This window comes from Mobula hypostoma, chromosome 1 (assembly GCF_963921235.1).
Source record: "Mobula hypostoma chromosome 1, sMobHyp1.1, whole genome shotgun sequence".
Taxonomy (NCBI): Eukaryota; Metazoa; Chordata; class Chondrichthyes; order Myliobatiformes; family Myliobatidae; genus Mobula; species Mobula hypostoma.
Genome location: NC_086097.1, coordinates 158,214,574 through 158,239,071, shown reverse-complemented (window position 1 = coordinate 158,239,071; position 24,498 = coordinate 158,214,574). Strand labels below are relative to the sequence as shown.

Here is a 24,498-nt window from a genome sequence, read left to right as displayed (position 1 = left end):
GGCTATCACTAAGGAGAAAATGCTAGGGAATTTGAAAGGTTTAAAGGTAGACATATCACCTGAACCAGGTGGACTATAACCCAGAGTTCTGAAAGGGGTAGCTGAAGAGATTGTGCAGGCATTAGTAATTATCTTTAAAGAATCACTGGATTATGGAATGGTTCTGGAGGACTGGTAAATTGCAAATGTCACTCTACTCTTTCAGAAGGGTGGGAGCCAGAAGAAAAGAAATTATAAGCCAGTTGGCCTGAATTCAGTGGTTGTGAACATGTTGGAGTCCATTATTAAGGACAAGGTACTTAGAAGGCACATGATATAAAGTTAGCATGGTTTCCTTAAAGGGAAATTTTGCCTGACAAATCTCTGAGGAAACAACAACCAGGATAGACAAAGGAGAGTCAGTGAATGTTGTTTACTTGGATTTTCAGAAGGCTGGTGACAAGGTGCCAGACATGAGGCTGCTAAAGAAAGTAAGAGCCCATGGTGTTACGGGAAAGATAACAGCATGGATGAAAAATTGGCTGACTGGCAAAGAACAAAGAGCAGGAATGAAAGCAACATTTTCTGATTGGCCACTGGTGACTAGTGAAGTTCCGTAGGGGGTCAGTGGTGGGACCATGTCTTTTTATGTTATGTCACTGATTTGGATGATAGAATTCTTGGCTTTATATCCAAATTTGTGGGTGATACGAAGAAATGTGGAGAGGCAAGTAGTGTTGAGGAAACAGGGAATCTGCATAAGGATTTAAACCAATCAGGAGAATGGGCAAAGTGGCAGATAGAATACAGTGTTAGGAAGTGTATGGTCATACACTTTAGTAGAAGAAACAAAAGGGTTGACTATTTTCTAAGTGGTGAGAAAATACAAAAAACTGAGACACAAAGGAACTTGGGAGGCCTTGTGCAGGATTCCTGAAAAGTTAACTTGCAGGATGAGTCAGTGGTAAGAAAGGCAAATGCAATGATAGCATTCATTTTGAAAGGATTAGAATATATATTGTGATCAGTTTTGGGCCCCTTATCAAAGAATAGATGTGCTGGCACTGGAAAGGGTGCAGAGGAGGTTCATGAGAATGATTCCAGGAATGCAAGGGTTAATGTATGAACAGCATTTGATTTCTCTAGACCTGTACTCCGTGGAGTTTTGAAGAATGAGGAGGGAATATCTTTGAAACCTATCAAATATTGAAAGGCCTAGATGGGATGGATGTGGGGAAAATGCTTCCTATCTTGTGTGAGTCACCAGAGGCCACAACCTCAGAATAGAGGAACGTCGAGGTAGGACAGAGATGAGAAGGAATTTCTTTATCCAGGAGGTGAGTGAAACTGTGGAATTCATTTCCACAGACAGCTGTGGAAGCCAAGACACTGAGTATATTTAAAGCAGAAGTTAATGGGTTCTTGGTTGGTAAGAACAAAGGTTATGGGGAGAAAGCAGGAGAATGGGGTTGAAAGGGTTAATAAATCAGTCGTGATGGACTGGTGGAGTAGACTCAATAAGTCAAATAGCCTAATTCTGCTCTTATCTTACAGTCTTATAGTCTTTTAATAATAACCACCTTCCTTCAATCAGTTCACTCTTGAACATACCAGCACAACCCGAGTCAATACCTCAGTATAGCTATGAATACTTTGATCACTTTACATTACAATAAACTTCATTTTTCAGTTTAAAATGTACATTTTCATGTACAAGTGATATACAATTCATGTTCAGTTGATATTTTTCTTCTGATGTAGAACCTTAAGTCCTGCAGCAAGCAAGCTTTCACTCCTCCTTACCATACACATGCTTGTGGATGTTGAACAGCACCCAACATATTGTACTGTACTAATTAAACTAGTAATTAAATGCCATACCAAACTAATCCCATTAGCCTGTAACCCTACATTCATGTCCCTATGAGGACAAATGCCTCTATCATATTTGCCTTCACTACCACTCTTGGCAACACATTCCAGACACACTCCACTCTGTAAAAACTTGCCTTGCACGTTTCCTTTGAACTTACCCCTTTCTTGCTTTAAAGACATGCCCTCTGTATTTAGACATTTCAACCCTAGGAAATTCTTCTGCTCTTTACCCTATCTATGCCTTTCATAACTTAATAAACATCTATCACTTTTCCCGAGCCTGTTTCGCCAGAAAAAACAACCGAAGTTGGTCCAACTTCTCATTATAGCACATCCCCTCTAATCCAGACAGCATCCTAGTAAGCCTCATCTGTACCATCTACAAAGCCTCCACATCCTTCCATGAGACAAGCAGAAATGAATGCTATACTCCAGATGTGGCATAATTACAGTATAACAATAAACTTGACTTGAAAAAGATGGCACTAAAGATCAGGATTGAATCTGGTTCAACAAAGCTATGAAGCAGCAACTTTTTCCAACACCTAACCATAAATGCAATAAAGATTCACCAAGTTGATTCCTGGGTGGAGGAAATATGCTGTGAAGAAAGCTTAAGCAAAGGAGGGCCACACTGGCCAGAGGACCACAGTAGAAAAGGTGATTGCACTGGAGCATAATTCTTTGCAGGCTTGATGGCAGATCCTGGAATGAAGTTTTCCTCTGGCTATAAGGAATGATATCAGGTTCTCCAGTCAGTCACTCAGATGGAGATAGAAAGAAATCTCTACATCCAAATGGGTAGAGAAATGTTGAAGTAAATCAACCAGTAGCAACTTATATTTGGCACTATACCCAGCTTATGGAAGTCTCAAAAAAGCAGTGGGAATGCCGTTATCATGAGAAATTCCATATTATTTGGATGCAGGGAAATAGACAAGACAAAGACGAGTGGTATATAATGCATATTAACAAACTGAATTGAATTGATTTCTTTTACTTACATCTTTCATAAAGACGAGTAAAAATATTTACATTACGTCTCTGTCTAAATGCACATTGTGCAATTATAGTAATTTATAATAAATATTATGTACAACAGGATGGTCAATATAACAGAGAATACAGTTGCATCAGCACGAGTTAATCAGTCTGACGGCCTGGTGAAAGAAGCTGTCCCTGAGCCTGATGGTCCTGGCTTTTATGCTGTGGTACCGTCTCTTGGATGGTAGCCGCTGGAACAGTTTGTGGTTGGGGTGACTCGGGTCTCCAATGATCCTTCAGGCCCTTGTTACACACCTGTCTTTGTAAATGTCCTGAATACAGGGAAGTTCACAAATATAGATGCACTGGGCTGTCCGCACCTCCCTGCAGAGTGAGGGAAGTACAGTTCCCATACCAGGCAGTGATGCAGCCAGTCAGGATGCTCTCAATTGTGCCCGTGTGGAATGTCCTTAAGATATGGGGGTCCATATCAAACTTCTTCAACCGTCTGAGGTGAAAGAGGCGCTATTGTGCCTTTTTCACCACACAGCCAGTATACTCAGACCACATGAGATCCACAGTGATGTGTATGCCAAGAAAATTAAAGCTGTTTACCCTCTCCAGATCCATTGATTTGAATAGGGGTTAGCCTGTCTCCATTCCTCCTGTGGTCCACAACCAGCTCCTTTGTTTTTGCGACATTGAGGGAGAGGTTGTTTTCTTGACACCACTGTGTCAGGGTAATGACTTCTTCTCTGTAGGCTGCCTCATTATTATTTGAGATTAGGCCAATCAATGTAGTGTCATTGGCAAATTTAATTAGCAGGTTGAAGCTGTGGGTAGCAACACAGTCATGGGAATACAGAGCGTAAAGGAGGGGGCTTAGTACACAGCCCTGAGGGGCACCTAGGTTGAGGGTCAGAGGGGCAGAGGTGAGGGAGCTCACTCTTACCATCCGCCGGCAATCTGACAGGAAGTTCAGGATCCAACTACACAAGGCAAGGTGGAGGCCAAAGTCTTTGAGTTTCTTGTCGAGCCTGGGGAGAATTATGGTGTTGAAATTGACCATTTCAATAGAATATTCAATCCATTTCAGGAAAGAAAAAGAACCAAAAGCTGTAGCAAGGCCGGAATAAAATATCCCTGAATCTACTAAGGACAGATTAAATCAAGTTCTCTTTCAAAAACTGTTGTACATTAACATTGGAAAAATACAAAAATGAAGGACAGATTGTAACAATAAAGCTAAGCAGATCTAGAAGAAACAATGAAGACCAAATATTGTTATGTAACCATGGCACCTTTTTCCTGCCTCCACATGACTCACTTCCAAGAAAATGTATGAAAGACACTAAATTCTTGCCAATCATTTTTTTTTAACCTCCCTCTGTTCAAAATTAGATAAGTGGGAAATATCAGTTCATCAGAGATGGGAAAATTCTGACAGTTGTGTGGGAGTAAAGCATAAAGCACTATTTATTATGTTTTCACTACTTCTGATATACTGATCCAATTGGCATCAAAAAATGAATGTTCACTGCTGAACCTTGAACTCCTTCTGGATTTAGTATTAGTGCTCCAAAGGTATCCTACAGACGGGTGCCGTGGTCAGATAGTCAACACTAATCTCATGCGACACAGGGTATGGGAGACAGCCCTTCAACCTACGGTCCATTTTACAATAATCTCTTTTTTCCCTCCCCCATATTCCCGTCAATTCCCTCCAGATTTTACAGTAGGAGCACTTTACATCTGGCTAATTAACTAAGTTTCTGGGCATCAACATCTACCCTGGGCCCAACATATTGATGTAATCGCAAAAAAGACATGCCAGCAGCTATATTTCATCAGAAGTCTGAAGAGATTTGACATATCACCAAGATTTCTACAGATGTATTGTGACAAGCATTCTGACTGGTTGCATCACCGCCTGGTCTGGAGGTTCCAATGCACAGGATCAAAAGAGGACGCAGAGGGTTTGGACTCAGCCAGCTCCATCATGGCCAGAAGCCTGCCCACCAGAGGATATCTTCAAAAGATGGTGCCACAAGATGGCAGCATCCATCATTAAAGACTCACCGTCCCGGACATGCGCTCTTCTTATTACCACCAGAGAGAAGGAACAAGAGCCTGAAGGTCCACACTCAATGTTTTAGGAACAGCTTCTTCCCATCTGCCATCAGATTTCTAAATGGTCATGAACTTTCTCTCACTCTTCCTCTTTTGCAATATTTATTGTAACTTTAAGTAATTTTATATCTTGCACTATATGGGCGCTGCAAGACAACAAATTTTATGACTTACGACAGTGACAATAAATCTAAAGTCAGTCCTATGAATGGAGATGAAAAGAAATTTTGTCTCCCAGAGGGTTGTGGAGCATTGGAATTCCCTTTCCCAGAGATCTGGCGAGCCTCAATTGGCAAGTACATTCAAGGCATACATAGAACAATAGATATGACCTATATAACAAGGCAACTGTGTGATATGTCAGCAAATGTTGCACTGAGGTAAAGGAGAAGCCATAAATGTGTTGGATGCTGGCGTAGGCTTGCAGGGTTCTGTATCCTATCCCTCAGTCCTGCTCTTATATGCCAATAGCAGGGACTGGATTGTAAGAGGAACAGAATTATAAAGCAATTCCCCTTCCAAACGAGAAACATTCAAGCTGTTACCTCTTTATAATGGGAGCCTAGATACTGTATTGTGATGCAAATTAAAGCATATGCAAGTAAGACACACACATGGCAAGACAATGACTGCTTCAACTTTATCGCATTACATCATATTTCAGTTGAAAACTACTACTACTACGTCGACTCAGGCCAAGGGGGCTGGCCTCGGGCACGATGACGGACTCTCCACTTCTCCCTCTCCCTCATCAGTGTGTTCAGTTCATCTACATTACCCGCGCCACTGTCTTCTAGGAGCATGTTGACCATAGTCTTGGGAGAGCGCCCAGGGATCATCCTCCCATGCTTGGGCTCCCATATGATGACTAGGCTGGCAGGTAGCTCGGGGTGGTGTAGACAGTGCCCCGTTAGTTGCAGTCTTCTCGCCTCAATTTTAGTGGAGAACATCAGTAGGTCATCATGGAGCTCAACGTTCGTCACGCGCTGTTGCCAATTCAGGTGAAGAGCCATCCGGAGCATTCATGTATAGCAACCATCTAGAGACTTTCTCATAGTCTTGGTGAGTGTCCATGTCTCACATCCGTACGTGAGAGTTGAAAACTGGGTGCTATATTTGCAATGAATGCTCCAGTGATGCAGCAGGTGATATTGCTGCCTCAGCTCTGGTGATACAGGTTACAAACTGACCTCCAGTTTTTGCTTTGTATTGTTTTCATGTTTTCCCTCCACATCGCAAAACCCTGCTGGTTAGTAGGTCAGTCACCCATTCTAAATTGCCTCTTGTGGGTGATAGGAAAGGGGGAGGGGTGGAGGTTGGAAATCAACAATAGCATCAGAACGAACAAATTATAGGGAAATAAAATCAGAGAATGGGGTTGATAGAATTCCTCATAACCAGCGTGGCCTCTTTTTTTTAAGGAACATTTCAACAGCAGGAATTTCTTTTATGACACAAGAAAATGTGCTATGCCTTATCCTATCAATCCTGACTGGGATGGGGATGGATTGGGAACCATTATTTGGGTGGAGAAGCAAGCTGGGGTTGTGCAACAAGCACTACTTCTGGGAGCAGAATACTGAATGGAGTAGAGTGGGGGGGGGAAACCGGGCACAACATTGGGGTGGAGAGGAAGCATAGGAATGCTTGGTGATGAAACAGATGGTAGGGAAGATACAAGACTAGAGAAAATATGGGAGGGGTTATTGGGAGAAGAGGCATGGTCAGTGCAATGCAGAGAGTGAGATGCAAAAGACATAACTAAACACTGGACTTAGCCACACAAACATGAGGAATTCTGCAGATGCTGGAAATTCAAGCAACACACATCAAAGTTGCTGGCGAACGCAGCAGGCCAGGCAGCATCTCTAGGAAGAGGTACAGTCGACGTTTCAGGCTGACACCCTTCGTCAGGACTAACTGAAGGAAGAGCTAGTAAGAGATTTAAAAGTGGGAGGGGGAGGGGCAGGGGAAGATCCAAAATGATAGAAGAAGACAGGAAGGGGAGGGATGGAGCCATGAGCTGGACAGGTGATAGGCAAAGGGGATATGAGAGGATCATGGGACAGGAGGCCCAGAGAGAAGGAAAAGGGGGAGGGGGGGAAACCCAGAGGATGGGCAAGGGGTATAGACAGAGGGACAGAAGGAGAAAAAGGAGAGAGAGAGAAAGAATGTGTGTATATAAATAACGGATGGGGTACAAGGGAGAGGTGGGGCATTAGCAGAAGTTAGAGAAGTCAATGTTCATGCCATCAGGTTGGAGGCTACCCAGACAGAATATAAGGTGGTGTTCCTCCAACCTGAGTGTGGCTTCGTCTTTACAGTAGAGGAGGTCGTGGATAGACATGTCAGAATGGGAATGGAATGTGGAATTAAAATGTATGGCCACTGGGAGATCCTGCTTTCTCTGGCGGACAGAGCATAGGTGTTCTGCAGAACGATCTCCCAGTCTGCATTGGGTCTCGCCAATATATAGAAGGCCACATCGGGAGAACCGGACACAGTATATCGCCCCAGCCGACTCACAGGTGAAGTGTTGCCTCACCTGGAAGGACTGTCTGGGGCCCTGAATGGCGGTAAGGGAGGAAGTGTAAGGGCATGTGTAGCACTTGTTCCGCTTACACGGATAAGTGCCAGGAGGGAGATCAGTGGGGAGGGATGAGGGTGAGGGTGAATGGACAAGGGAGTCGCGCAGGGAGCGATCCTTGTGGAAAGCAGGGGGGGGGGAGGGAAAGATGTGCTTAGTGATGGGATCCCATTGGAGGTGGCGGAAGTTACGGAGAATAATATGTTGGACCTGGAATCCCTATTCAGTGCTGTGGAAATCAGTCATACAACTTGGAAACAGGCCTTTCAGCCCATAAGCTCAAATTGGCTATCAATTGCTCATTAATCCCCCTCACATTCCTATTAACTCCTTTCAGATGCTACACAATAGAGGGAGATTTTCAACATTCACATAATCACCTAACCCATGCCTCCTTGGGACTCAAGGAAACCAAAACATGCAGAGGAAATGCAAGCAGTCACAGGTAGAATGTGATGATGCTGCACAGATGTATCTAAGGACGATATTAAACCCAGGTTGCTGGCGTTGTGAGGGACCAGTGCAGGAATCAGAAATTCTCCTATATTGTTGCATTAAGTCCCAGTACTGAAACTCAATCATACCGAGTGACGGGATTAGTATGCTTCACATCCGGCCCTTAAGCTTTCCATCAGCCATTCACTGCATAACCCCGTTTACTTGAAATTTTAAACATATCTACATATAAACATATAAACATATCTTGCATTTGGCTGGCAGTCAGTGGGACCAGATACTTGAACTAGTTTATTCATTGATTATGAGTTGGGTGTCAGTGGAAAGGCCCACCCATAATATCTCAGTCTCATCCTGTCTCCTCTGGATATGGTGAGCAAACCCAAACCAAATTCTAATCATTAAGTTTGGATGTGAGCCACAATTGAACTTTCCAATTGCTGTCATGGAAGAATAATGTTACACCGAATTGAAGGAAGCTCTAACTCTAAACTCCTCATTTCTTAAAAACTTAGATTCACCAGGAGAGTAGAACAGGTGTAAAGTAGTACAGTGGCAGAAGCTTGTATGACTGTACTGAAGACATTCTTATGATAACCTGGAGCCCTGGCTGCCATGATAACTCCACTGAGTTGAAGTCAATAAGGCTATCTGTCAATTTGCACTTTTACAATCTGACCTCAAGAAGGGGAAATCAGGCTTTTGAAAGAGTTTTATGGTAATGAGAGCTTGTCTCACAAGTTTATGAAAAAGAGAGAAGATTTAAATGTTTCAGATGATAATGAGATTCTTCTTTACCCACGAGACAGGTTTATGAAATTTATTAGTTTTTGGTTCATGTCAATCCACTGCACACTTTCATACAAAAAGAGGCCAATGAGCTAAAATATTGGGCTTGATTATCCAAGGTGTGGTCCAAATTGGTGCCACTAGCACAAACCTATTCAAAAGGACTGGCTAAGCACTGTTAAAGGCTTTTCAAAATCTGATACATTAAAAAAGCTTTAAAAGATTTAAATAAAAAACATCAAAAGTTAAAGTATCTGAAATTATTAGACACTAATTTTAAAATTATGAAAATAAATCAAAGTAACATGCATTCTTCCCTTTGGGATTACAAGATATCTGAACAGCTGCAGTTGTTCTTCTTGCACCTACCAGCTGAGAGCTAATGTTACAACTATGTAGGATATGGTCAGACCCCACTTGGAGTACTGTGCTCAATTCTGGTCACCTCACTACAGAAAGGATGTGGAAAGTATAGAAAGGGCGCAGGGGAGATTTACAAGTATGTTGCCTGGATTGGGGAGCATGCCTTATGAGAATAGGTTGAATGAACTTGACCTTTTCTCCTTGGAGTGGCAGAAGATGAAAGGTGACTTGATAGAGGTGTACGAGATGACGAAGACACATTGATTGTGTGGATAGTCAGAGGCTTTTGCCCAGGACTGAAATGGCTAACATGAGAGGGCACAGTTTTAAGGTGCTTGGAAGTAGGTACAGAGGACCTGTCAAGGGTAAGTTGTTTTTTTTTTACATACAGAGAGTGGTGACTACATGGAATAGGGGGCCAGTGACAGTGGTGGAGGAGGAGGATACAATAGTGACTTTTAAGAGACTCCTGGACAGGTATATGGAGCTTAAGAAAACAGAGTGCTAAGTACATGTTCGACACAGCATTGTGAGCGGAACGGCCTGTATTGTGCAGTAGGTTTTTTTTTATGTTTCTACGTTACCATCTGAAAGGTGCAACTAACCCCTCTCTTTATATTGTCTATGCTCTATACCTGTCCTCTGTGCAAAGCAGAGAGGGATGCATCGGTATCGGATCTCCAAGTTTGCCTTTGGCTTTATTTTTCAGTGTGCTGGTACAGTTGAGAGGAATACCAAGCAGCAGATCAGAGCACTCCTCCAGAGCTGCCAGCTAAAAGCTTCCTGCAGCCTATTAATTGGATCTTTCTTTGAATGATGTTGCCTGATTGGCTTCTTTTATTTTACACAATTTTCTTGTTTATTTCAAATGAAAAAGCTGGTGTAACTACTGGGTGAGTTCTCATGCTTCAAGAGGCAGATGGAATCATAATTAGTCTGAATCAACATCTTAGGCCAAAGAGCAATATTCTGGATTTTCCCCTTAAATCAGCTTAGCTATGTTTCATCTAGTTTTTGCCTCTGTCCTCCAGGAATACATGGCTGCTGATGGCTGGAGGGTGGCAGGAATCATCCTGCTGAAGGCACATGGAGCAGATCAGCCATTTTCTTCATCTTCATATTGCATATTCATATTATTTTATATTTGCTTATGACATAAAAGCAGACCATTCGGACAATCAAGTCTATTTGAGCCCTCTGAGCATTCCCATCAATCCCCTTCCCCCACTTACTTTTCTGTCATGTGTTCTTAAACACATCCATCAAATCATCTTTGATTTTTCTGGCTACCCCTGCATTGAGGGAAGTTTACAGTAACCAATTAAGCTAACAACAAGGCTTTGGGATGTGGGAGGAAGCTTATACTGACACAGGGAGAAGCACACAAGAACCTGCAAACTCTGCATCTGCACTTGTGGGAGGGAGGCCTTCATGAACCACTATGACTCATTGCAGTTATCAGATCTAAACTGCTCCTGATTAACAGCTAGGGCTTTTAGCCTAGATAATCAATTGAACTATGATTACAGTGAGAGTGCACAATGCTGGCACAGAGCAGTTGCCATGTAGCCTGATTATTGTGGGAGCTGGTAATGAGGTCTCTAGTAAGGGAAGAAAGATGCTCATGTGTCAGTACACAAGCAGAATTTGCAATAACCAGTATCCACAGTCTGAGTCACCCAACAGGGTCTGTGGTCCAGTGACTGGCATTCTAACTACTGCTCTCCGACTATTGCAGTCTATGTTTCTTACATTAACTTATTTTCTGAAAGCTTCCATTAATCACATCATTATGGAGAAAGATGCAATTCATGGAATAAGATAGTCTTTACTAGCCCTCTGTTACAGAGCATTGTGCCCACACAATAATTGAAAGCTTTCTGTTACTAAACAAAGGTGATTTTGTTGGTTCTAAAGACCCACGATGTTGTATTGGAATGGAAACAAAAACTTAAGTGAATAGGAAACATTAATTGGGTGACACAAAATCCAAAAACTGTCGGGAGAAGAAGCTGTTGCACTAAGAAATTTGCACTGATTTATTTTTAATGTGTGGAATGCCTGGACTCCATTCTTCCTCTTCACACAAGAGTCAGGGTTTTTTTTTCTTGTAAACAGAACTAATTAGGTTTAAATTATAAGAACTGGTCCTACGTTTCACAGGAAATGAGGTTGTATATTGTCCATTCAATCCTATTTTAACTTCAGGTTCATGCATCTTTGCAGTTAGTGGTGGCCAACTGGTTTAGCTTGAGCACCAAAGATAATTGAACCACCTTTCCATCTGCTAATAAGGCATTCACATTTTGTCTACTTTCCATTCTCAAGGCAATATGTGAACAAAAAAAGATTTCTTGAATTCTTCCTCAATTCTCAAAAGATATTTAAACATGGGGTTTAAAATGTGCCAGCCTCATGAATCCCGTACTTTATTGACAAACAAAACACTGCAATTTGCTGGAAATCTGAAATGAGAACACAAAATGCTAGAAATGTTCAAGAGGTCAGGAAGTGCCTGTGGAGAGAGAAACAGTCAATCGTTCAGGTGAATGACCATTCTTCAGAATATTTATCATTTTTTCACAAATATACCTAACATCCAACACATAAATACCTAAGCGAGTTTGCTTTGGCAATACTATTTTAGAGTCATTGTAAGGTGAGGGGTTAATTTACTTGCCAGTCAAAAGTTGGTTCTGTTGCGTTATTCATGGATTGGCCCATTCAAGGGGCGCAACAGCAATATGCCACTGGCTGCCATGCGTGCCACAGCACTGGTCTCCCACTCCAGCCACCTCAGGGATGCAAGAGTAGTACATGCGAGAGACAAAGACTTTCCTTTGTCTCCAGGTGTTCTTCTTCAAACTGAGGTCGTGACCAATGCTGAAGAACCACTGGGAGAGTATGCTGCAAATATAGCAGGGTCCACATGTACACTTAGTTAAGTAACTGTTTACTGTTTCATTTTTGTAGTTGTGCAACTTGGAGAGGCTCAAGGTATCTGTTCAGATTGAAGGTTTACTGAATGTTTTGAGTCAGTTTTTTTTAAACTTGAAGTGGCTCAGATGAGTACTTGTTTGACTTACATATCTGGTCAAACGTTTTACTGTTCGTCTATAAATAAATGGTTAATGTGCTTAATTGTAATCGGTGTCTTCTGTCTCACTTACCAAACCTGTCAGCCTGCTTTCCCGTAACAGTCAATTCAGAACTGTTTTGCTCACTGCGATTTCTAGCATTCAGACTTGGAAACTCCAGAAAAAGCCGCGAATGAAAATAAAACAATTTCACTGCTTCAACAAGTTAGGGCCTACAAATAATTTGAAGGCATCAACAATCATCTTGAATGTTGAATGTTATCCCCACTAGACACTCAGCTCTTACCTTGGCTCCAAGTAGCTGTTTGCATGCAACAGTGACCACACTCTGGTACACTGCTTTGACAGGCGGGTTTAAGCAGGTGAGGGTAGCCAGCAGGTCTCATACCCGGTGAGACAGGGACGCGCCTATTCTAGCATGCAAAGTTAGCTCCAACAGACTGGATGGGTGAGATCAACAGTGAGATCCAATGGCCAAGAAGGCAATTCTGCAACACTATTTGCAGAGTGAAGAGCATAATGAGGCACAAAAGTAGTCATGGTCATTAACTGCAAGCAGGGGAGACCCCAAATGTGACGTCTACTCATCCTGGACTTCCAATGTCGAGAGAGTGGAACTTCCCCAGTGCAATGGCTTTTCCACTTTAACCACCCACCCACACATTTCCTGTCATTGTCGAATGCGACGGACAACCACTGGTATTGGTAGTGTTCTTATTTGTTCTGTATTTCATTTAAATACATAATAATTACTCAGTTAGATGGTAGTTTGTCTTTATTATATCTTTTTAACCACTTCCATGAAAGTTGGCTAATTGAAGCAGCCACTTACTTGGGTCAAAATGTACTGGTCCCAATGTGTCCCAGCTAAGTGGAATCCACTGCAATACTGCTGATGTAACAGACACTATCCAAATACTGATGAGTGTCCAAGGTCTGCGAGGATTTCAAAACGTATTATCAAACGTCAGGTGTTCTTGCAACCATCTATCTAGCACCAAGTTGGCGTGTGACATTTCCTATGAAAACATCTCATCATTCCTAGGTTGAAACTAAAATTTACTGCGGCATTTTGCAGTAAAGATAATGATGATGTTTTTTTTATTCCTGGTGTGGTTTAACTAATCAAAGGACAGCATTGACAGCTGTGTGCCAACAAAATTTTGCTCCACCCTGGTTCAGGACAAGAAGCTCGAGTTGACTTGATAACTTATCTAACAACAGATGTTTGGCTACTTTAGGTCTGTGGAAAATACCTGGTAATTTTATGACTGCTTTGCTAAATTCTGCATTCTTACAATTTATTTCTTCTCAGTCAGGAGGATGATTTGCCTCATATTCCAGTTCCGTGGGTCTCAGGATGCTGAGGAGGTCAAAGTCCGATTCATAGACTCTGCCACAGATAATGTAGCAGGTGCTTGACAGGGCAGCTGGTAGGCCTATTAAGAGGCGGTGAACTCTTTCAATTTACTTCTGGCTTCAATGTGCTCCTCATCCTTAAACTCAAAAGTTTATGTTGGCATCTCAAATGCTCCTTTCAACTTTCAGTGATCCTGGCTAGAGTTCTCAGGCAATTATATATCTGTTCACATATACTTATACAGGCCATTCCTCAGTCTACCTGGTAATCTCTTGTTGTGATCCAGATTCTGACAGAAGTATGTGATTGAAGTGGGATGATCACCTGAGCTACTAGAGCTCAATTAGAGCCTCGGAGCATTAAGAATGTTGGCCAGGGAAAAACTTTTATCTGGCCAGTGGATTTGAGGATTTTGCAGAGGCGGCATTGGTGGTACTTTTACCTCTCTAAATCAGTCCATGGCTTATTCAATGGAAAAAGTTAAGGATTACTGGTGCCCATGAGTTGAAGTTTTTAGTGAGATAAAAATGAGGCTACATATAATGGTTGATGCAGCCCCCTCGATTCTCTTGGTGCCTGAGAAATCTTCAACACTTCTCTTATCCAGGCAGCTGTCTCCACATGCTTCACATGAAACACCATTATCCCTGTACCAAAGAAGTATGCACCTTCAGAGCTAAACAGCTATCACCTGGTGGCACTGACACCAATCATGAAGTTCCTTGAACAGCTGGTAATGGCACATATCAAAAACTCCATTCCAGCCACACTGGACCTCCAACAATGTGCTTACCGACAGTGCCAGACTACAACAGATGCTTTAGCACGTCAAGCACCTGGCCCTGACACCCCTGGCAAACAAGGACACTTATGTCAGAATGCTGTTTCTGGATTTCAGATCAGCTTTCAAAACTATTGTCCTACAGATCTTGGTGAACAAACTCCTTCTTCTTGGTCTAAATACACCACTGAGTGTTGGACTTCCTTACCAACAGACCTCAGATAGCCAGGACACACAACTGTTCCTCTATCCTTTTCATCATCAACACAGGTGCCTCCCCAGGGCTGTGTGCTGAGCTCGCTGCTGTACACTCTGCTCACACACGACTGCATGGCCGAACACCCAATAATCACATTGTCAAGTTTGCTGATGACATGACAATATTGGGGTTCATCACCAATAACAATGAGACAGCTTACAGAAAGGAGGTGGCCTGGTGCTAAATAATCTCTTTCTCAATGTCAACAAAACAAAGAGGATGGTCATCAACGTCAGGAAAAACTCGCACCACTCGTACTCTTCTGTACATCGGCGGAACAACAGGGGAAACTGCAAGCAGCTTTAAACACCTGGGAGTTCACATCTCACATACTTTCTCATGGTCCCAGAGAATATCCTACACAATTAGTAAAGCTCACCAACGCATCCACTTTCTGAGAAGTCTGAAGAAAGCTGGACTGTGCACATCAATACCTACGATCTTCTAAAGATGTGCAGAAGAGGACATCCCATCATGCTGCACCACTGTTTAGTACGAAAACCACACTGCAGCGGACAGGAAGGCTCTACAACAGGTAGTCACACCTGCTTAACTCATCACTGGCACCAAGATACTTGTCATCTAGAACAACTATACAGAATGGTGCCGGAAAAGGGCCAGTAACATCATGAAGGATCCCATCCACCCTGCTTATGGACTGTTTGTCCCACTTCCATCAGGGAGGAGGCTACGTAGCATCCACACCAGGACCACCAGGCTAAAAGAAAATTACTTTTCTTGAACAATGTTGTAGCATGGATGAAATCACCGGAGAGACAGAGTCACTGGTAGATACAAAGCAGCTTCTTTATTAAACACAACAAGCAGGCATCATACGGATGGAGACGCTTTCCGTAGAAAGGTCTGCTAGCTCAATGTGGGCTCGATATTTATACTCTAAACACAAAGGCAATCGCTACTTAAAAAGTTATAGACAATGCATAGACAATGCTTCCTTTTGAAGCTACATACAAACATCACACCTTCGGATTTCATCCTTTCCCTCCGACGCCAACATATCTGGTTTGGTATCCACAGCCTTTAGTTAAATCCACAATACATTTATTCGGCATTTTACGTGCTAACATAGAAGACAATTAATATTTATAATGTATCGACAATACTGTCTTCGAAACTACAGCATCAGGTCAAACTACGGCGCCAGGAGCATCTGGTATTCACACCTTTTAGGAAGCGCATTGTTGTGGACTCAATCCACAGTACTTTGTCAAATAGAAGTCTGGTGGCCAAAGTCAGTTAAGTGTAAACAAATCATCTACCCAAAAAAGAACTCACTCTAACAAACAATAAGCGGATAAAAACCTCAACAACCCCCTCCCCCGCTACTTTATTATTTCCTGCCAGAATTGCCTATGTACAGACACTCCCATGCCTAGCACCACCTTATGGATATACAACACATAATTTAGCTTTTACAAGTTTATTGTGTTCTTTTTCTTACTGTGTTTTTGTGCTGTATTGAATCCAGTGTAACCTTACAGTATTTTGTTCTCCTTTACACTTGTGTATTGGAAGTGGCATCAAACAATCTTGTATCTTGAAGATCATGTCCATCATACCTCCACAAGAACAAATCACAAGTATGGTTTTGGAAACAGTTCTTTCATCACTAGGTGGAAAGATTTGAGAATGACCTTGACAAAGACTTTCCCTAACAATAGGGAAACCCTATTTGGTATTATAATGTGATCTGATTTCTTTATTGACAACAATTATTTTGCCTCTGTCATTCACAGATACTCCCTCCTGTTCCAAGAAGTGGAAAATGAGGATGGGAACTTCCTCCCCATTAATTGTTATGAACTTTTCTCTTCTCCCAATGCTTTCTTGTTTTTCACTGAACACACATCTTTTACAAAATAAGTCACAGATTTGTGACGAGCAAGACTTAAGAGTTTACTGCAAGATGGAATCCAGGACATTTACATTAAGATTGAGTCCAAGTAAATCTCTTAGCAAGAGTTGAATCCCTGTTTGTCTCTGAAAAGTTTGCCCCTATCTGGGATTGATTGGGATAGGAATGTCATGATAGTCAAAAGTTTAGACACTAAACAGCATTAGACCAGAATTTTTCTCCACTATCATTGCCTCCAAGTCCAAAGGGAAGTTACAGACTATTACTTGCAATGACTGTTTACCAGAAAAAGTGTGGTTAACAAAGCATTTAGTTGTTGTCCTTATTTTGTTAGCCATCAGCCTGAAGTCACTGAGGTTCAAAGGAGCCATCTTAAACCGGAAGATTTTCCAAAGTCATATTGACCGAGTTAATCTGTGCCAAGTTAATGTACTGAGATAAGAGTGACAAGAGGATCAATACTGGTACCTGTACTTCTGAGTGGGATACAGTACCCACTCCAGTGCACAAAAGCACTTAAGTGGAAACAAAGCAAAGCAAATCCAAGTTCACATGAACTAACTGAGCTCAGAATTGCCAGGAAATACAAGGCACCTCCATGTTCCAAATAAAGAACAATTATTTCAATGGAGAATGAGTGGTTCAGACTATTCAAAAATGCACTAAGCTTCTAGAAATTGTCGTTTTAAAGCAAAATTAGAAGTCAAAGCAGTTGAACTCTTACAGCCACAAACCCGCATATAACTGTCATCCTCGCAGCTCTCAGCTACTGAGCTATATGACAGTCACAGTGGGTGACGAAAACTGTTTACCATGTCCAATCAAGGATTTGCAGATCTGCAACTTGTGCTGTCACAATATTGACAAAGTTACAAAATTGCATTTGCCACTCTATGAAGATGCACTTATTTTTAAAAAATGTCCTGTTCTTCATGCAATTTGGACCAAAAAGGGTCCTCTTTGTAGTTGCATTGTGTTCATAATTCCTAGCGGTATAAAGCCCTTGAGCAACTGTTTCATAAAACAAATGCATCTCTGCATTATTCAACGGGGTATTCAGTTGAATTGCTATGAACTAATAATTTACTTAAGAAAACATAAATGGTCTTTCACTCTAGTATAATATAGCTCCCGTCCAGTGAGATTATGTCATTTCTTCTGTATAAACACACGAATTATTTTATCATTCAAGTGTTGCCGCATCTCATTTCTGATAACATTATACTTTTTAAGGTTGGACTGAATGAGTGAAAAAGTAGAAAGAATGGAAGGCACAAGCAGAAAATAAAGCTGAAACACTCAGGAAACTAAATGAAGCAATCAGACATATGTCATTCAGTTTGAATTTATATTTGCACAATGATATTTATTTGATAAACAGATCAAAAATATAGTGACTCTGTCATAATTGAATAAAGGAGAATTAAAAGTGGATCAGGAGGTCAAGCAAAGAGAAATCCATTTAAGAAAATCCTTGGGGAAAAAAATGTGCATCTTGACCTAAATATTTGTTACATCTATATTAATTTCACAGTTTCTTTAAATAACATTGGACTGCAAGAATTCAAGCAGAGCAAGACTATTTTCCAACAATATAAAAACTTAAACTAAAGTTATATTGTATCATTTACCAAATAAAAATATACTCTGACATTCCCCAAGAGATCTATCCAACAAAATCTAACACCGACATAAAACAATACAAGTCTGGATTCATCTGAGAGGTCAAAATATCTGAGAAGAGTAAAATGGTTCTTTTGATGAAAAACTGAGCTAAGTTCTTATTTCATTCACACTTAAAATGAAGAAAGCAGGTCTCAGAATGCATCCTTTTTTCTTAAAATGATGCAGATAATAGAGCATTAATCACGTTTGCTTTCCATTTAATTGTTAATTTGAAGTAAGGAATGATGATAGCAGGGCCACATTTATAATCTTCATTACACCAACAGACTTTTACATTATAATTGAGCATCTTAGCCCCTCAATTCAAGGAGAGTGAACCAGCAAGGTCATGACAACTCTCACCCTTGGTCTTAACCTTTCACCCCACCATCCTCCACACTGAACAGATGACTCTCTGCAATTTCTACTACATTGGAGATTCCATCACCAGAAAGATCTTCCTCTTTCAACCTTACAAGAATCATCTCATTTGTAACTTCCTGGTTCACCCTTCCATTCCCACCAGTAACCATCTTCCCCTGCCCATGAGGCACTTTCCTCGACAATTGCAGACTTATCCTTCCATCTCTTCCCTTCTCACCATCCAGGGAACTAAGTGGGCATTATCCATCATTAATGACCCTCTAGTGTACACCCTTTTCTAATCAACACCATAAGGGAGAAGATGCACTGAACAACCAAATCATAGCTCAAACCCCGGTTTCCTTGAGCTGCGTAAGTCTAGGGAACACACACTCCAGTCCAGCCAAACCCATGAGACTGGGACGGCTCTTCTACCCAAAACCCCGGTTTGTGTGGATGCTGTGTAATTTGCTACCCTGGTACAACTCAGTGCAAAGAAATAACAGATAGCACACTGCATACAATTAAAGAAATTATATTTATGAATCTTAACTAAAGGATTAGAAAAGAAAAAAAAACAAAAAAAGCTCATTATAATTAAACAGTCAAATATGCACAAGTTGGAGCTCAACTCTTCCAAAAGTCATATTCAACAATGCTTAAGAGACCTCTGCAGCTTGCTCCATCGAATCACGGTTCCCCACCGGGTCCAGTTCTACAGCTCACACCAGTATCAGGCACACAGCAAAGACCTGCTCCCCTGATTATATGGCTTACATTCAAAAGCACCCATTATCATACCCATAACCCAAACCCTACTTCTACAGAAAGATCATTACATCAGAAGTGAAACCTTCCCCCATGTATTACACTCCTTCCCGCAACAAAATTAATAATGTCCTCATGACTTTGAGATTACTTATCACTGCTTCATAAATAGCACAAAGTCTCAAAGAAATTTCATGATATCAGGACCTCCAACCCAGGCGTAAATGGCAGTGACGTATCTCACCAAGGGGATGGGTGCCACACCCTGTTCCCTGGGCGCGACATAGGCCAGTCTGTCTGGGGGGTTTCCTGACTCTTTGAGACTTCCTTACGCCATCATCTACTTCTTCAGCAGCAGACATCTTTGGGCTCTTTCCTGTCAACATGGGGGGGGGGGCGCTTCGTTGAGCATTACTTGTGCCTCCCAACAACTCAGCTCCCCTCATCACTTGGCTGTGCTCTGCTTCATACCCCACTACTTTAGAGTCCAGCCTCCCATCATTTTCTAAGTACAAGCCTGCCTGTCCACTGCTAGTCCCCCCATTTTACCCACCTTGGCATCAGAAGCGCTGGGAATCTCTTAGTCATTATTGGGGAGCTTGCAGAGGGCAGCATATACCTCATCCCCATTTCCTCATCCTCGGAGTTCATATGATGTTCAGGGGTGGGTCCGGTCTACCTTTTCACTGCATGTCCTTCAAGTCACCATAGAGTCCTCTTACTAGGAGTAGGGCCCAGGTCAGGCTCTGGGTCAACACATACCTCCTACCCCAGAGGTAGAAGGTGGTTACGATGGAGAATCTTGACAGGTCTATTCCCATCCTCTGGCTTCACCTGGAAAACTGTTATATTTGGCATCTGTCTCTCCACCACATATGGGTTAGCTGCCCCGCGGTCAGCCAACTTATGCTTCCCAGGTAGCCCAAATTCTTTATAAGGACTCAGTCTCTAGGCATTAATTGGGAGAACCTAACTTTTTGATCATACTCTAGAAATGCAGCTACAATTTAAGCAAGGTCATCGAGGCAGCAAAACGACTATACAAGGAAAAGATCCAGACACAACTCTCCACCAACAACACACGCAGCTTATCACTAGGTCTGTACATCTTCGCAGACTTCAAAGCTAAATGCATTGGTGCTGCCAACGTCACTGCCTCTCTCCCAGAAGAGCCTAGCCTTTTTCATGCTCATCACTGTCGCCAACACTGAGCCCCAGAGGTGACCTCCACCTTGGTCATCTCTGAGGCTGAGGTTCGCAGATGTTTCCAATGGGTGGACAGTCGCTAGGCTGCAGAACCGGCCGACATCCCAGGGCGGGTGCTCCGAGTGTGTGCGGCACAACTGGCTGGTGTATTTGCAGGCATTTTTAATCTCTCCCTCTCCCAGTGTAGAGTGCCCTCCTGTTTCAAGTTATCCACCATTGTTCCTGTACCAAAACAGGCCAAGATAACATATCTGAACGACTGCGGCCTGTCACACTCACCTCAATAATAAGCAAATGCTTTGACAGGCTGGTCAAGGACTACATCTGCAGCATGCTACCACCCACACTGGACCCCTACAATTCACCTACCGACATAACCGATCAATAAATGACGCAATAGCTACAGTTCTAAACACCATCCGTACACATCCGGAGAACAAGGATGCTTATGTGAGAATGCTGTTCTTGGACTACAGTTCAGCATTCAACACCATAATTCCCTACAGCCTTGACAAGCTCAGGGACCTTGGCCTTCACCCTCCCTTGTGCAGCTGGATCATGGACTTCCTGTCAGATCACTAGCAGATATTAAGAGTGGGCTCCCTTACCTCTGCCCCTCTGGCACTCAACACAGGAGCCCGAGGGCTGTGTCCTCAACCCCTTCTTAACTCTCAGTACACCCATGATTGTGTCACCACCCAAATCTCCAATCAGCAGACGATACTACTTTAATTGGCCTTATTTCAAATAATAACCAGGCAGCCTAAAAAGTCGTCATCTGTCAAGAAAATGACCTCTCCCTCAATGTCGCAAAAACAAAGGAGCTGGTAATAGATTACAGGAGGATTGGAGACAGGCTAATCATTATTGACATCAATGGATCTGGGGTTGAGAGGGTGAAGAGACATAAGTTCCTTGGTATACACATCACTGAGGACCTCACTTGGTCTGTACGTACCGGCTGTGTGGTGAAAAGAGGTGCCTCTTTCACCTCAGACAGTTGAAGTAGTTCGACATGAGCTCCCAAATCCTCAGGACTTTCAACAGGGGCACAATTGAGAGCACCCTGACTGGCTATATCACTGGCTGGTATGGAAGCTGTACTTCCCTCAATTGCAGGACTCTGCAGAGAGTGGTGCAGATAGCCCAGTGCATCTGTGGATGTAAACTTCCCACTATTCGGGACATTTACACTGAAAGGTGTGTAAAAAAGGCCTGAAGGATCATAGGGGACCTGAGTCACCTCAACCACAAACTGTTCCAACTGCTACCATCCAGGAAAAGGTACCACAGCATTAAAGCCAGGACCAACAGGCTCTGGGACAGCTTATTCCACCAGGCCATCAGATTAATTCATGCTAACACAATTGTATTTCCAAGCTATGTTTATTGTTCTGTTGTATATCTACTGTACATACTATTTGTTACAAGTAATTATAAATTGCACATTGGACATTGAGACAGAGACGTAATGTAAAGATTTTTACTCCTCATGTATGTGAAGGATGAACGAAATAAAGTCAATTCAATACCTCCTCTTATTTCCTTGATTCTGCTTAGTAGCCAAGACCTCAGCTGGTTCATAAGCCTTTTGCGGCTCCTTTCTCATATCAGACACATACTTCAGACAGATCTCTGTGAATTTCTTCCATGCCAGTACCAAAACAGAGGTCAATAGGCAACCTCGCTTCATGCCCAAACATCAGGTAATACAGCGAGTACCCATTAGCTTCATTCTGTGTAAGGTTGTAGCAGTGGACGAGATGCCCAATATGTTGACTCCAGTCGTTCTTTTTTACTGACCTCTAAGGTTCCAAACATGTCCAGCAATGTCCAACTGAACCTCTCAGGCTGGGGATCACCCTGTGGGTGATAAGGCATAGTCCTCGACTTCTTGACTCCGAGCATGCTCAGTAACTCATGTATGAGCTTACTCTTGAAATTCCATGCCTAATCACTATGTATCTGCCTGAGGAGACCATAATGAATGAAATACTTCTCCCATAATACTCTGGCCATGATGGATGCCCTCTGATCCTTGGTAGGGAAGGCTTGCACATATCTGGTGCCTTGATCTTTAATAACCAAGATATTTGCCACTTTGTTGGCATCAGGCTCTATTGATAGGAAATCCATACACACCAAATCAAGTGGCCCCACACTCTGTAAATGAGAGAACAGAGCGACCGTCATAAGCAGCGTCTTCCTCCATATACATTGGATGCACGACCTGCAGTACTTTTCGATCTCCTGCTGCATTTGGGACCAGTAGAACTGATCTCTGACCAATCCATTAGTCTTGTCAACCCCCAAATGACCAGAATCATCATGAAGTGACTTCAACACAATCCTCTGAGACTTCTCAGGCAGAATCAGCTGGGAACGCTGAGGCCTGTCAGGAGGTGACATGACCCAGTATAGAATCTGGTTTCTCAGCTCCAATCTGGGCCATTCTCTCAGTAGTAGAGATACCGCTGAGTATTTCATCTTGTCCGCTCGGGCGATGTCCCCTTTCACAACCGCTGACCAAATGGTACCTATACATGGGTCACTTGGCTGAGTGGCGGCCACTTCCCCAGGACGCAATTCAGGCAACTACTTTGTCTTCAGAGCAATCAGATTGCAGTAAGCTTGTGGAACGAGTCCATCAGAAGCTCCCAAATGATCTACTGCTCAATTCTGCCCTCGACTCTCCTCTGCCTTCCCCATGATGGAAAACTGGCACAATGCTTTAACTCCAGAGGCAGGAAAACTCTCCCACTCTCCGTCCCTGTTCAACATTTCATACACATGTCAGGACAATGTGTCAGCATCGATGTTCCAACTCCACGGCCAGTAAGTACTTCAGGCTGAAATTACAGGCAGACAGTTCTGCCAACCAACACTGGCCTGTGGCATCCAATTTCGCCGAGGTCTGGATACAAGTTAATAGGTTGTTGTCTTTCCTCACCTCGAACTTAGCACCATATAGATAGTCACTTAGCTTATCCATCACAACCCATTTCAATACCAGGAACTCCAACTGGAGTGTGGGGTCATTTTAATAAACGGTTGACAGACTCCGGTTGACAAACACAACAGGTCTCAACCCTGTGTCCTGATATTGATACAGAACACCCCAAGCCCTCTTTGCTGGCGTCTGTATGCAACACATATAGCAATCGGTGGTCTGCAAAAGCCAACACAGGAACTTTTGTCATCAGCTCCTTCAGCAACTGAAAGGCCTCTTCAGATTTCGCATCCCATCTTGCTCCAAAAGGCTCTAAAGGGCTAAAATGATCTTTACCATCTTCTTCTTTTGTCCTCCTTCCTTTCTTCCCCAAGGGAGGGTAACCCCACAGAAGCTGATTTAAAGGGCGACTCACTTTAGAGTAGCCCCTTCACAAACCTCCAATAGTACCCACTGAATCCGAGGAACAAGTGCAGGGCACTCACCGTCGGGGGCCTTGGACACGTGGTCACCACCTCTATGTCAGACGGATCAGTAGCTACTCCATATTGAGAGCCTATGTGCCCAACATTGTTGGGAGACATCTTGCAGAACTGGCACGTGTCCAGGGAAGGTTTTAACCCTTCAGCTTTCAGGCAGCCCAGCTCCTTCAGTAGCCTTGCTACATATTCCTCTGAAGTGGACCTGAACACAATGAGGTCATCCAAGTGCACCAACACCTCAAACAAGTTCATATTCCCCACAGTTTTCTCTATGACATGCTGGAAAGTCATCGAGGCTCCCAATATGCCCTGGGGCAGCCTTTCAAACTGGAAGGACATATCAATGTCGTCTTCTCTTTGCCAGCCTCACTCATTGTTTCTGATAATACCTAATTCGCAAATCACAGGTAAGCCAACACATCCTCGATTCTCAGGACCGTATACTAGCCGGGGACTGTACACCTGTTCGGAGTCCAATGGTCCACACACATCTGTATCTTCCCATTCTCCTTCTTGGCACCTACTAT

At 42.8% G+C, this 24,498-nt stretch overlaps 1 protein-coding gene across 7 annotated transcripts in view; it reads right to left on the bottom strand.

The window, feature by feature from the left end:
• Positions 1 to 24,498, bottom strand: part of tsnare1 (T-SNARE Domain Containing 1) — a 1,025,035-nt gene that overhangs the window by 918,626 nt on the left and 81,911 nt on the right. The window contains exon 1 of one of the 7 annotated variants that reach the window (XM_063040618.1): positions 3,791 to 3,800. The exons of the other annotated variants lie outside the window; for them this stretch is intronic. The gene's annotated coding sequence lies outside the window, so the exon portion shown is untranslated. Of the gene's footprint in view, positions 1 to 3,790; positions 3,801 to 24,498 lie in introns of those variants that run through there. 7 annotated transcript variants of the gene reach the window in all.